The sequence below is a fragment of the Pinus tabuliformis genome, chromosome 1_2 (assembly GCF_031772625.1).
Source record: "Pinus tabuliformis cultivar Carrire ecotype Pingquan chromosome 1_2, CPIR1, whole genome shotgun sequence".
Lineage (NCBI taxonomy): Eukaryota > Viridiplantae > Streptophyta > Pinopsida > Pinales > Pinaceae > Pinus > Pinus tabuliformis.
In genome coordinates this window covers 848,020,665-848,035,579 of record NC_142298.1, presented here as the reverse complement: position 1 = coordinate 848,035,579, position 14,915 = coordinate 848,020,665, and the positions used below count along the sequence as shown (strand labels likewise).

General features: G+C 33.4%; 1 non-coding gene across 1 annotated transcript; it reads left to right on the top strand.

Annotated features, from left to right (window-relative positions):
• The first annotated feature begins 10,379 nt into the window (after positions 1 to 10,379).
• TRNAY-GUA (transfer RNA tyrosine (anticodon GUA)) lies at positions 10,380 to 10,463 on the top strand. Its single transcript has one exon. It is a non-coding gene; the product is annotated as a tRNA-Tyr (tRNA).
• Positions 10,464 to 14,915: the final 4,452 nt, after the last annotated feature.

Genomic DNA, 14,915 nt, shown 5'->3' with positions numbered 1-14,915 from the left:
CATGGGGAGGTAAGACACTCCAAGGCGAGATCTCAATTAAGGAGGCATATAACTATATATCTCCAATTCATCACTCTATTGTAGTCCGAAGTTGGTTTCACAAAAAATGGAAATGGAATCTTCTTTATAAGCTTAAATACTTTGTATGGTTAGCCTGGCGAAATAGGATTCTTACTTGGGATAATTTATGGAGGAGAGGCCTATGTGGTCGTGGGAGATGCTATATGTGCAAATCAGGGCTTGAGAGTGTAGAACAACTATTTCTTTCTTGTACATTCACAATGTCTATTTGGATTGTTGTGTTGAACAATTTACATTTGGCTTCCGATTGGAATCATAATTCTATTGAGACATTTCTTTTGGAATGGAGCACAACATATATGGATTATCGTTCTCTTCCTTTTTATGTTTTTTAGGGTATTTGGAGATTCCCGCATATATGCTCCACATGATGCAATGACCCTTGCATGGGTATGGGCAGGGTAATTGGACATTGCTCAAGATTTGGTTGGCGAGTGGGAGAAATATATTAAAAATTCACATAATGCGGACACCTCTCTTTTGGATTTTGATGATGTTTTCTCATGGGGAGGTAAGACACTCCAAGGTGAGATCTCAATTAAGGAGGCATAACTATATATCTCCAATTCATCACTCTATTGCAGACCGAAGTTGGTTTCACAAAAAATGGAAATGGAATCTTCCTTATAAGCTCAAATACTTTGTATGGTTAGCGTGGCAAAATAGGATTCTTACTTGGCATAATTTATGTAAGAGAGGCCTATGTGGTCCTGGGAGATGCTACATGTCCAAATCAGGGCTTGAGAGTGTGGAACATCTATTTATTTCTTGCCCATTCATGATCTCTATTTGAATTGTTGTGTTGAACAATTTACATTTGGATTCTGATTGGAATCATAATTCTAATGAGGCATGTCTTTTGGAATGGAGCACAACATATATGGATTATCACACACTTCCTTTTTATGTTTTTTGGGGCTGCATTTGGAGATGCCAAAATGCTCTAATATTTGATGACGTTCCTACATGCATTTAGTGCACCAATTTGAAGATAGTTTCATATTTTAATGGAATATGGTCTATTCCCTATAAGGCTTCCTTGAAACATATTCTTCCAGTAGATATTTGATCCAAATATCATGTAGGTTTCTTTGATGGGGCATTAAGTAACTAGACATGTGGTAGCGGAGCATATATTGTTTTAGAGACAAGTATATCATATCATTTTTGTTGGAGCAATGGCATTGGATCAAATAATCGAGCTGAGATTATTGCACTATTGGGGCTCTTATTCTGTGCTAGGTGGTTGTCCATAATATCTATGGATGTTTATGGAGACTCAAAAGTGGTCATAGATTGGGTGAAGATGAGATCTTTTGAAACACCCTGACTCACTAACTCAATGAAACATATAAGAGTGCTAAAGTGCTAATTAACTATTTTCAGGGTAAGACACTCCAAGGTGAGATCTCGGTTAAGGAGGCATATAACTATATATCTCCAATTCATCACTCTATTCCAGACCGAAGTTGGTTTCACAAAAAATGGAAATCGAATCTTCCTTATAAGCTCAAATACTTTGTATGGTTAGCCTGGTGAAATAGGATTCTTACTTGGGATAATTTATGCAAGAAAGGCCTATGTGGTCCTAGGAGATGCTATATGTGCAAATCAAGGCTTGAGAGTGTAGAACAACTATTTCTTTCTTTTCCATTCACAATGTCTATTTGGATTGTTGTGTTGAACGATTTACATTTGGCTTCTGATTGGAATCATAATTCTATTGAGACATTTCTTTTGGAATGGAGGACAACAAATATGGATTATCATTCTCTTCCTTTTTATGTTTTTTAGGGTATTTGGAGATTCCCGCATATATGCTCCACATGGTGCAATGACCCCTGCATGGGTATGGGCAGGATAATTGGACATTGCTCGAGATTTGGTTGGCGAGTGGGAGAAATATATTCAAAATTCACATAATGCAGACATCACTCTTTTGGATTTTGATGATGTTTTCTCATGGGGAGGTAAGACACTCCAAGGCGAGATCTCAATTAAGGAGGCATATAACTATATATCTCCAATTCATCACTCTATTGCAGACTGAAGTTGGTATCACAAAAAATGGAAATGGAATCTTCCTTATAAGCTCAAATACTTTGTATGGTTAGCCTGGCGAAATAGGATTCTTACTTGGGATAATTTATGTAAGAGAGGCCTATGTGGTCCTGGGAGATGCTACATGTCCAAATCAGGGCTTGAGAGTGTGGAACATCTATTTATTTCTTGCCCATTCACGATCTCTATTTGAATTGTTGTGTTGAACAATTTACATTTGGCTTTCGATTGGAATCATAATTCTATTGAGGCATGTCTTTTGGAATGGAGCACAACATATATGGATTATCACACACTTCCTTTTTATGTTTTTTGGGGTTGCATTTGGAGATGCCAAAATGCTCTAATATTTGATGGTGTTCTTACACACATTTAGTGCACCAATATGAAGATAGTTTCGTATTTTAATGAAATAGGGTCTATTCCCTATAAGGCTTCCTTGACACATATTCTTCTAGTAGATATTTTCTTTAAATATCATGTAGGTTTCTTTGACGGGGCATCAAGTAACTAGATATGTGGTAGTGGAGCAATGACATTGGATCAAATAATCGAGCTAAGATTATTGCACTATTGGGGCTCTCATTCTGTGCTAAGTGGTTGTCCATAATATCTATGGATGTTTATGGATACTCAAAAGTGGTCATAGATTGAGTGAAGATGAGATCTTTTGAAACACCCTGACTCATTAACTCAATGAAACATATAAGAGTGCTAAAGTGCTAATTAACTATTTTTAGGGTAAGACACTCCAAGGCGAGGTCTCGGTTAAGGAGGCATATAACTATATGTCTCCAATTCATCACTCTATTCCAGACCGAAGTTGGTTTCACAAAATTTGGAAATGGAATCTTGCTTACAAGCTCAAATACTTTTTATGGTTAGTGTGGCCAATTAGGATTCTTACTTGGGATAATTTATGCAAGAGAGGCCTATGTGGTCCTAGGAGATGCTATATGTGTAAATCAGGGCTTGAAAGTGTAGAACAACTATTTCTTTCTTGTCCATTCACAATGTCTATTTGGATTGTTGTGTTGAACAATTTACATTTGGCTTCCGATTGGAATCATAATTCTATCGAGACATTTCTTTTGGAATGGAGCACAACATATATGGATTATCGCACTCTTCCTTTTTTATGTTTTTTAGGGTATTTGGAGATTTCCGCATATATTCTCCACATGATGCAATGACCCCTGCATGGGTATGGGCAGGATAATTGGACATTGCTCGAGATTTGGTTGGCGAGTGGAAGAAATATATTCAAAATTCACATAATGCAAACATCTCTCTTTTGGATTTTGATGATGTTTTCTCATGGGGAAGTAAGACACTCCAAGGCGAGATCTCAGTTAAGGAGGCATATAACTATATATCTCCAATTCATCACTCTATTGCAGACCGAAGTTGGTTTCACAAAAAATGGAAATGGAATCTTCCTTATAAGCTCAAATACTTTGTATGGTTAGCCTGGCGAAATAGGATTCTTACTTGGGATAATTTATGTAAGAGAGGCCTATGTGGTCCTAGGAGATGCTACATGTGCAAATCGGGGCTTGAGAGTGTGGAACATCTATGTATTTCTTGCCCATCTCTATTTGGATTGTTATGTTGAACAATTTACATTTGGCTTCCGATTGGAATCATAATTCTATTGAGGCATGTCTTTTAGAATGGAGCACAACATATATGGATTATCACACACTTCCTTTTTATGTTTTTTGGGGCATTTGGAGATGCCAAAATGCTCTAATATTTGATGATGTTCCTACACACATTCAATGCACCAATCTGAAGATAGTTTCCTATTTTAATGAAATAGAATCTATTCCCTATAAGGCTTCCTCGACACATATTCTTCCTATATATATTTGGTTCAAATATCCTATAGGCTTCTTTGACGGGGCATCAAGTAACTAGACATGTGGTAGTGGAGCATATATTGTTTTAGAGCCAAGTATATCATATCATTTCTGTTGGAGCAATGACATTGGCTCAAATAATTGTTCTGTGCTAGGTGCTTGTCCATAATATCTATGGATGTTTGTGAAGACTCAAAAGTGGTCATAGATTGGGTGAAGATGAGATCTTTTGAAACACCCAGACTCATTAACTTGATGAAACGTATAAGAGTGCTAAAGTGCTAATTAACTATTTCTCATGTTTATAGGGAGTCAAAGTATATTGTCAGGATAGATCCCTTTCTCTGAATATTCCAATGACTCTTCACAAAGATATGGAAGCATAGATCTGGAAGCATAGCAAGATTATGTTTTTTCTTTTTGTTTCAAATCAAGAGATGAACCAATAATTTTGTAATAGACAAAATAAGTGATCTATATATAGATATATATATATATATATATATATTTATTTTAGTATAACTGAAAAATAACATATTAGATATTTCTAAATGTTCACTCTGATATGTCCTACTGATTTTCACATAAATCACAAAGATGAAAGAGATCACTGCAGATTCTACCAGTCATAACATACACGATCAGTCCTTTCCTCCAAAATCCCTTCCAGGCCTTTCAATATCATTATTTATTAAAAAACAACAAACAAGAAGAGGTCAGTTACCAAAGTTGCTTACCTCACTAAATTTGACAGGTCTCCCTGAGGTCAGTACCTTGCTCAGAGTGCGCGCAGCCGGCGAACTTTGGTCAAACAGTTTGCAAGAACAGCTTCATGTCACTGAAAAATCAGTTGTCAGTGGCACCTAGTGCATCCTGATAACCTGTGGCTACGTACAGAAACCCTCTGGCAGCCTCACGAACTCTTCGCCCTGCGACTCGGCTCATCCGCACATTCTGCTTCTCTCCAACGAAGATCTCGCCAAAGAGTCTCGACCCCTCGTGAGCACAGACCTCCGTTTCTCCTATATTCTTGGCATTCGACAGGATTGACCTCGATTCCCACCAGCTCGACGATGAACTGCAGGTCATAGCACATGCCCTGAATATGAACCATAGCTTTCCCAAGACTTAATCGAAAAGTCTATACAGATGTACCCAGGGATGGAATTTGATGCCCAAGGGTGATTTGCTAGTCAAATACATGGAAAAAAATGTTGGTCAAATACAGTAATCTTTTTACCCAAAGAGGTAATCTAAAAGTCTATATAGATGCTTCTAAGATGGAATTTGATACAAAAGTGATTTGCTCGTTAAATACAGTCAAAAAAAAATTTACCCTAACAGGGAATCAAAAAGTCTATACAGATATATCGATAGATGGAATTTGATGTTGAAAGGTGATTTGCTTTTCAAATACATCCAAAAACTTTTCCACACAAAATTTAAAAAATCTATATAGATACTCTCATAGATAGAATTTGATGCCGGAAAGTGATTTGCCCATCAAATACAGTCAAAAAAATTTCTCCACCCATTAACACTTCGTAATAAAATAATCAAAATAAATGTTAGAATTACAGAAACGGTCAAATTTAACAGATGCTCCAAATTACAAATCCCTACCCTGAATGCGCTATAGATCGGACCCTACGATGCTCGCCCGACCTGATAATGACCAAGGGATTGAAGGCCGCTATTGCCGACAGAGTCAAAGTGCACAACATACTGTATGATGTCTGTGTCTGTATTCTGTATACTTCATTTAATTGCATTGGAGAGAATTCATAAAGATTGTTGGTAAATCACATAAATGTAATTGGTAAATAATATGGACAGAAAGCAAAGGAGATTACTTACCTTATTTTTATTGAACATACTGTCAACAATCTCTTTTCAGTGCAAAGTTTCAAAAATCCCATACACTTCTTGCTTCTTTTTATATAAAATATTGACTATTCCAGCTATAGACGTACCCTACCTTTTGTTAAGCACCTTTGTTAGATGCAGATGTTGATCCATATCAGATCCGATCATTATAGTTAAACACCTCAGCACCTTTGTTAGATGCAAATGTTGATCTGTTTCAGATCCAATCATTATTGTTAAACACCTCCCCTGAAGGCAAATGTCAATCCAAAGTAGTTAGTATTATTAGAACTTACATTTAATCATATTTGAAAAATCACAAATCACACTGAAATTGGAAAGAAAATAGAGTAAATCTAGGGGAACTACTTACCTATTTTTTTTTTTTTTTTTGCAGTGGAGGAGATTCTCATTGAAGAATCATAATACATTATATATCGACGAAATGAGCAGATTTACAATATTTATGGCCAAAATGAGCAGAATACGTCAACATCAAAACACATGCGTCATCATCAATCAAATGCTACAGCAGCAGTGCGCACACATGCGTCATCATCGATCAAATGTTGCAGCAGCAGCGCGCAGCTCCCTCCCGCAGGAATTGAAACGTGACTGGGTGCGCGAAAGCCAACCCCCAAAACTTACCTCATTTTTATTGAACATCATCTCAACAATCTCTTTTCAGCCCAAATCAGAGCCTTAAAAACTTATTTATAATTGCTGGTAGAGGATTGACCTCTTGACTCCCATGTTAGTGTTATCCTTTTTTTTGTTAATCACCTCTGCTAGATGCAGAGGTTGATCCATATTGGTAGTTAGTACTATTAAACTTACCTCAGATTATATTCGAGAGAATCATGAAAACTGGTTGTAAATCAGATCCATAAATCACAAATCACATAAATGTAATTGATAATTAACATCAACAAATACAGAAGTGGAAACAAAATAGAGTAGAAGAAAGATAGTACTTACATCATTTTTATTGAACATAGCCTCAACAATCTGGTTTCGTTTTAGTCCGAATTCCGTTCTTAAAAATCTATCTGTAATTGCTAATTCAGAATTTATCTGATCTTTCTTGACCATAGTCTCAACAATCGCTTATCAGTACTGTTTTTATTCTGAAAAATCCATTTCTAATGGTTAATAGAGAATTTGGTGAAGTTTTTAATTTGCATATGATACATATACCATTCTGAAAATAATATTAGTCTTGTAAAAACGTATTTTTAATTTATAGGGAAAAAAATAGTTAGCCCGTTAATAAGTGGACAAATTACACATAATTTTATATATAATATTTTTTTCCAAAATTAGATATCAAATTCTAATAAAACAAGTTTTATTTTCTTTACTTTTCCCATTAGAATAAAACAAGTCAAATTCTTATAAAACAAGTCTTCCTCTTGTGAGTCGTGACCTAACGGTATATTAAATAAATTAACATTATATTTATGAAAAATCCAGGAAAAAAAGGGAAATCAAAGTTTATAAATGAGTGTGATCTAACGGTATATTAAATAAATTTACATTATATTTATGAAAAATTCAGGGAAAAAGGGAAATATGGGGTTGACCACTTTTCCGGCTAAAATCAATTAACACTTATTTGAGAGTTGTAATTTAACCATATATTCAATAAATTAACATTAAATTTATGGAAATAAATATAACGTCTTTTTCCAAAATTGGATATCAAATTCTTATAAAACAAGTCTTCTTCTCTCTCCCCTTCCAACTAAAATCAAACTAGAATAACACACTTGTGAGTCGTGACCTAACGATATATTAAATAAATTAACATTATATTTATGAAAATTCCAGGAAAAAGGGGAAATCAAGGTTTACAAATGGGTTTGACTACATTTGTAACTAAAATCAATTAATACTCACTTGAGAGTTGTGATCTAATAATATATTTGATAAATTAACATTAAATTTATGAAAGCAAATATAACGTCTTTTTGCAAAATTGGTTATCAAAGTCTTATAAAACAAGTTTTCTCCTCTCCCCTTCCAACTAGAATCAAACTACAATAACACACTTGTGAGTCGTGACCTAATGGTATATTAAATAAATTAACATTATATTTATGAAAAATTCAGAAAAAAAGGGAAATCAAAGTTTATAAATGGGTTTGACTACTTTTCCAACTAAAATCAATTAACACTTACTTGAAAATTGTGACCTAACCGTATATTCAATAAATTAACATTAAATTTATGAAAATAAATATAACGTCTTTTTCCAAAATTAGATATCAAATTCTTAGAAAACAAGTTTTCTCATCTCTCCCCTTCCAACTATTCCAACTAGAATCAATGAACGCTCACTTGTGAGTCGTTGACCTAACGATATATTTAATAAATTAACAAATCCAAAATAAAAGGAAATCAATATTTATAAATGGATTTGATTACCTTTCCAACTAAAATCAATTAACACTCAGTTGAGAGTTGTTACGTAATGATATATTTAATAAATTATAACGGTATATTAAATAAATTAATATTATATTGATATCAAATTCTTATAAAACAAGTATTCTCCTTTCTACCTTTCCAACTAGAATCAATTTAATAAATTAACAAATCCAAAATAATGGGAAATCAATGTTTATAAATGAGTTTGACTAGCTTTCCAACTAAAATCAATTAACACTCAATTGAGAGTTGTACGCAACGCTATATTCAATAAATTATAATGGTATATCATTATATTGATATCAAATTCTTATAAAACAAGTGTTCTCCTCTCTACCCTTCCAACTAGAATCAATTAACGTTAACTTGTGAGTCGTGACCTAACGGTATATTTATAAATTAACATTATATTTATGAAAAATCCAAAAGAAAGGGAAATCAAGGTTTATAAATGGGTTTGACTATTTTTTCCAACTAGAATCAATTAAGACTCATTTGATGTGACCTAATGATAGATTCAATAAATTATAATTGTATATTTAACATTTTTCTAAAAACAGATATCAAATTTTTATAAAACAAGTCTTTTCCTCTCCACCTTTCCAACTAAAATCAATTAACACTTTTTCATGTGTGACTTAATAATATATTTAAGGCCAGTCTAGTTTACAGAAGAAATAATCTAATTTATAGACAAAATATTTTTTTTCACCGTAAGTCACCAAAATTCGGCAATACAACTTATAGAATATTTGTTATTTAAAATATATTTTTGAATCCTCGGCTTTCAGATTATGCAGATTAAACAATTTGAACTCAAGATTAAAATTTATCAGAGAAAAATGGCGAAAAATGTCATTTCCTCTATAAATTAGACTATGCTTATATTTAATAAATTAACATTATATTTATGAAAATTCAAAAAAAAAGAAAATCAAGTTTTATAAATGGGTTTGACTACCATTTCAACTAAAATCAATTAACACTCACTTGAGAGTCTTGACCTAACTATATATTCAATAAATTATAATGGCTTAGTCTAACTTATAGATGAAATGACCTTTTTTTCAGGGCATTTTTTTCTGATTAATTTTAATCAAAATCCGATAGAGATTTTTATAAACTTGAGTTTAAATTGTTTAATCTGCATAATTCAATTATCCCACGGATTGGGTTTTTTAAGGTGTTGAATCCATTTATGCATTCAAAAATGTATTTTAAATGGATTCTAGTGAATTTCGCTAAAAAAATCTATTCAGTCTATTTTCTCTATAAATTAGACTACACAAATTATACTCATATATTCCATTAGTGAACATTAATTTTATGAAAAACAAAAAAAGAAAACTTAAGATTTATAATTGGATTTGACCTCACAGTACATTCAATAAATTAACATTAAATTTATAAAAAATAAAAATAAAAATCGAATTTTATAAATGAGGTTAAATATTATTAAATTTTTATTTAATAAAATTAAGTTTTATGTTCGGAAAAATGTGTTTGACTATCTCTCTTATGGGAAAACTACTTAACCACATATTTATGTTAAATTGATTTAAATAAATAAATCTCCACAAAATAAGTTAATATTATTATATTTAATAAATCTAGAATTAAATTTCACACACAAATCCAATAAAATTTATAATTTAATAAATAAATTATATGGGTGTGTATGTTGTAATTTGATTTATTATTAATTTCCCATAATCATTTTCTAGAATACAATTTAATAAAAAATAAGTAACTCATAATGATGGTTCAAAAAGGCCCAATTTTTATAATTTTTAGACTTTTTTTTATATATAAATTTATAATTTATATTAAATATTGAAATTGAAATTTTATTTTCTAAAATATAATTTAATTAAAAATTATGTAACTCAAGAATTCTTGTAATATTATTGACAACTTCCCGATCACTTTCATATTATTAAGAATAGATTGGTGGCCCCTATCGTCTAGTGGATCAGGACATCTCTCTTTCAAGGAGGCAACGGGGATTCAACTTCCCCTGGGGTACCATGATCCATTCGTTAGGTATCCTAAATAATTTTCAATTACTGTCTTGTTCCTGGGTCGATGCCCGAGTGGTTAATGAGGACGGACTGTAAATCCGTTGGCAATATGCCTACGCTGGTTCAAATCCAGCTCGACCCAACCAATATCATCAATACCAATCTATCGGTATGGTTATATTCATGCTAATCATGAATGAAAAGATAATTGGTTATTGAACCCAGACATATGGTCGAAGAAAGTTTAATTCTTATAATTTTTAGATTGGTTTTTAAAATATAAATTTATATTTTATATTAAATATTGATATTGGAATTTTTAATTAAATAAAAGATGTTAGAAATACTAAGAGGGAGATTGAATCAATATTTCGTTTACAATTGTTATTTTTTTATGCTAACTAAAATTATTTATAAACGAGAACACAAAATGAACAATAAAAACAAATAATTTTATTAATAAGATTGAAAAGGACTCCAATTTTCTTTACAACTAATCAAGTACAATATTGCTTCATGGCTCCAACCCTAGATGAAGATTCCAATCTTCAATCTACCATGTACCAATCTGTACTTTGCCAAGCACCAACTTGGTCTTCTTGAGGATTCGAATCCTCTAGGGCTCCAACCCTCTGCTTCAGATCTTCAATATGCATTCAACAGTTCTTCAAGGCTCCCAATATCTTTTACAACAAGCCCTAATAGTATCTTCAAGTTTTCCTTTAACAATACCCTTGCTTAGCTCATCAATGAAAAATTTATCAACCACGAAATGTGTCTTCACAACTCTTCATGATGCCCAAGCAACTTCCTTCAAGGTCGCTTCATGAGGGTTTCAATCATGCTCCAAAGGTATCCAAGAATCTTCAATAAGCTACTCCAAAAGGGTCCAATCAATATGCTTCAAAGACTGCTCTAAAATCTGCACAATAAGTTTTCTACACATTGCTCATATGATACTATCAATATTGCTGCTACAAGATGTCTTTGGAAAAAATTGCTTCAAGTCTGCTCACAAGATGTTTTTGACTTGTTCCAAAAATGTTCCCAAAGATTGCTTCAAGGTCTGGTTTCAGCTCCAGTCTTCACTAGTCTTCCGCAAGAGATCTGTAACAAAGGACTGCTTCAAGGTTTGCAATAGGTTTTCAAAGTTGCCCTTAAAGATGATTTACTTCAAGATTCTTCCACAATATGATTTAAGTGTTAACCTTAATATGCTTCACTTCAATGCTCTTAAGAAGCTCCAACAAAATTCAAAGATTATTTTCCTTTACTGAGGACCCACGCCAGCTGCTACAAAAGAATCAGGATAATTTGTAAGGTCTTCTTCAAGGATTCTTTAAGGCACAAATTTTAAGAAATCTATCACTAGATTACTTCAACAGATGCCTAATAGACCACTTCAAGTCTACTCCAAATAGTGTCATCAAGTGAGCCAAAAAAACTATCCTCAAAACTTTAAGTTCGTCACTAGGCTGCTCCAACACAATGTCCAAAAGGCTGCTCTTAAAAAAAACAAACTATCAACCAAGTGCTTCAGATGTTACAAGTCCCGTTGATGCCATAATTCACTGTCCTTATGCTATAGGTATACAAGTTTGCTTATAATTTATCATAGGTATGAAATGTTTAAGAACAAATCCTAACTACACTTGGTCAAGAATTGCAGGAGAATCAAGTCTGTTACAGGAAGATTGCAGATCCAAATTGCAGGTATGTCACAGAAAATGTGCAAGTTCAAAATTTATTTTCTCCACAGTTGTTACAGGTCTGAGGCTACTGAGATTTCTGCAATTGTGTCACAGGTCCAAAAAATTTGTTGCCACAGGACTAAAATCTGTTGCACATTCAATCTCAGTTTTTCTCCAAATAGAAAAACCCAATGAAAACCACTTCAAAACTCTTCCCTTGGCCCAAATTTTTGACTCTGTGCTTAATTAAATTTCTTAATGAACTTGACCAAAAATATCTGTTGAAATGGATGATTTTTAGGCTATATTTATAGTGTTTTTTCCATATTTTGAAGAGACACGTTCTTTGGTTATGGAGCTGACATGTGCTAGTGAGCCTGCTCAAGTCACCTAACAATATTTTGGATTTTTTAACATACTCATATTTAAAAAATTAAAATCTATGCAATGACAAGGAGTTAGGAGGTGTATGAATATTCATTGGAAAGAGGTGAAATTCTTCTACGAGCTGGTATAAGACTCACTTCAAGATGAAGTGTCTAATGGAAAAGATAAATTTTATTTTATGACAGTTCCTAGGATTTGTGATAGCGTATTGGAATTACGTGTGGTTTTCTAGATTAGGGTTCCTTCACATGGCATGGTCTTAGGATAATTAGGATTAGGGCATCTCTTAAGAACAAGATAAGGACAACATAGTTATTAAGTTGTTTAATGATTTCTTTATTGCTCATCATTAGACTAGGTAATTAATAACCTAGAGCGATCCATCATTTAGATAGAGCTAGTATCTCATGGATATTTTAGCATCATCATATTGACATCATAGGGCTTCATCATTCTTTTAGGGTTTGGGTTTATCAATACATTATACTTAGGGTTTTATGGGCACCTTCCATCATGCATATTCAAATTGTTGCTTCATTTGGGATTTTTCAAGCACATATTAGCTAGGGTATACTTAGGACATCAATTAAAGTTCCATCAATACACTTAGGGTTTGCACTTAAGATCTTAGGGTATGCACCTAGGGTTTCATCTAGGGCATGCTTCAACAATGTACCTAGGTTTCCCTCTTATTGTCATCAATGACAACTTTATGCAAATTTCTCCCCCTTTCAACATTCTGTCCCCCTTTGACATTAATGGAAACTTCTTCATATGGCGCTCCCCCTGTCATTGTGTTGCTCCCCCTGGTATTGCGCTAGTCTTATTGTCATAGAGCTACTTTCACTATCCTTTATGCTATCATGTTGTTTGACTTATGCTCCCCCTAACAATATGCATGATCTTCTTATGATTCCCTTAAATTGATCAACAACAAGGATTGATGCCTTAAAAATGTTCTTCTTCTACTGCAACCCGCTTCCTACTCCAAACCCTTGTGACGCTTTTTCCTTGCTTGGTTGTCAATTCTTCAAATTTTTTAGGAACCCACTTCAATTTGAAATCCTGAGTTATATGTTCAACATTATGGCATTTGAAGCATTTTGTTTCGTACATTAATGATGGAGCATAATTTCTATTGGTAATCACATTGGAGTATCTCCCTCTAAATTTACTTCTGGGAAAATGATTGGAGTCCTCATAAATATTCTTGATATATTCCCTATAATCCTTTTCCATGTGCCCAAAATTTGAACAAAAATAACAATAGTAAAAAAATGTAGTTTTATACCCGCAAATTGAGGATTGCCTATAACAACATGTTGAAGCCCCGAAAACCAGGTCTACAACAAGGGGGATACCCGCCCGGTCCGGACCTTGGTTGGCAGCTCCTTATCCGTTTGGTATAGCGGGTCCGAATGGGGATATGGGACTAGTTTCCCAATTTATCAGTGTGTGTGTGTAGAATTTGATGTTCCTGATCTAACAGTTCCTAATTAAGATATTCTAATTCTAACTTTAATCTAATGCTATGCTATTGTATTCTAATAAGCAACAACATCTAAGTCTATAATAACCCGGGGTGTAATTCTTCTATTATGCGATCTAAAAAGATTTCAAATAACAACTGGTAATAAAGATCATTCAGCTATTATGAGAAAAGAAATCAATAAGGATGAACCACTTCTTATAAAAAGTTAGACAAAACAGTTGTGGAAGACATATCGCATAATGAGCTATTCATACATTAAGCATAAATAAATAGCTATCACCGTACAAAAGTGCCAAATGATAACTCAGGCATTCATGCAGTAATCTATAAACAACTAAAACTGCATATCACTTTAACACATAAGCAGAAATAGTTAAGAGATAAAAGTACCATTTATAACTAGTCCTACTCATGAGCTTCAAGTGACAATGATTTATCTCTCCTTGATCTAACATCCACTAAGAGTACAGAAGTGAAACATAAGTAGCAGATATTAAATGCAAACATCAACAAATCATGTTCCATTCATTCATCAAAACCTCCTCGGAGGGTACGAAAGTGCATGTTCTGAGGACAAGTTTTTGACAAATTTCTGGACCCTTCTCTAAATGCATGAGAAGGGTTTAAATACTACTAACTAAATCTAAAAATAACTTATTTACAAAAATTCAGGATGCGGTTTAAATGACCGTCCTCTTTTCAGGAAAATAAAACAAAATTAAAGCTAAAATTGAACCTAAAATTAAACTACTTATGTATTTGGTCTTTGAAATCACATGTATGCAGCATCTGTTTAAGGAGAGTCGGCTGGCTAACTTCCTCTTTTAGCTGAGCTGAGAAAACGGAATCGACAAGAGCTGGTGCCATTTTTCAGCCGCATTTATGATACACTTAACAGTCATCCACTGGCTATGTGGCTTCACCAAGTATGCCCAGTAATAATCCCAGTTTAACTTGCTTAGCCCTTGAATTGCTTTTGCCTTTTCTTGCGCTCTCTGTTTCCAATCTGCCTCTAGTTGCTGTG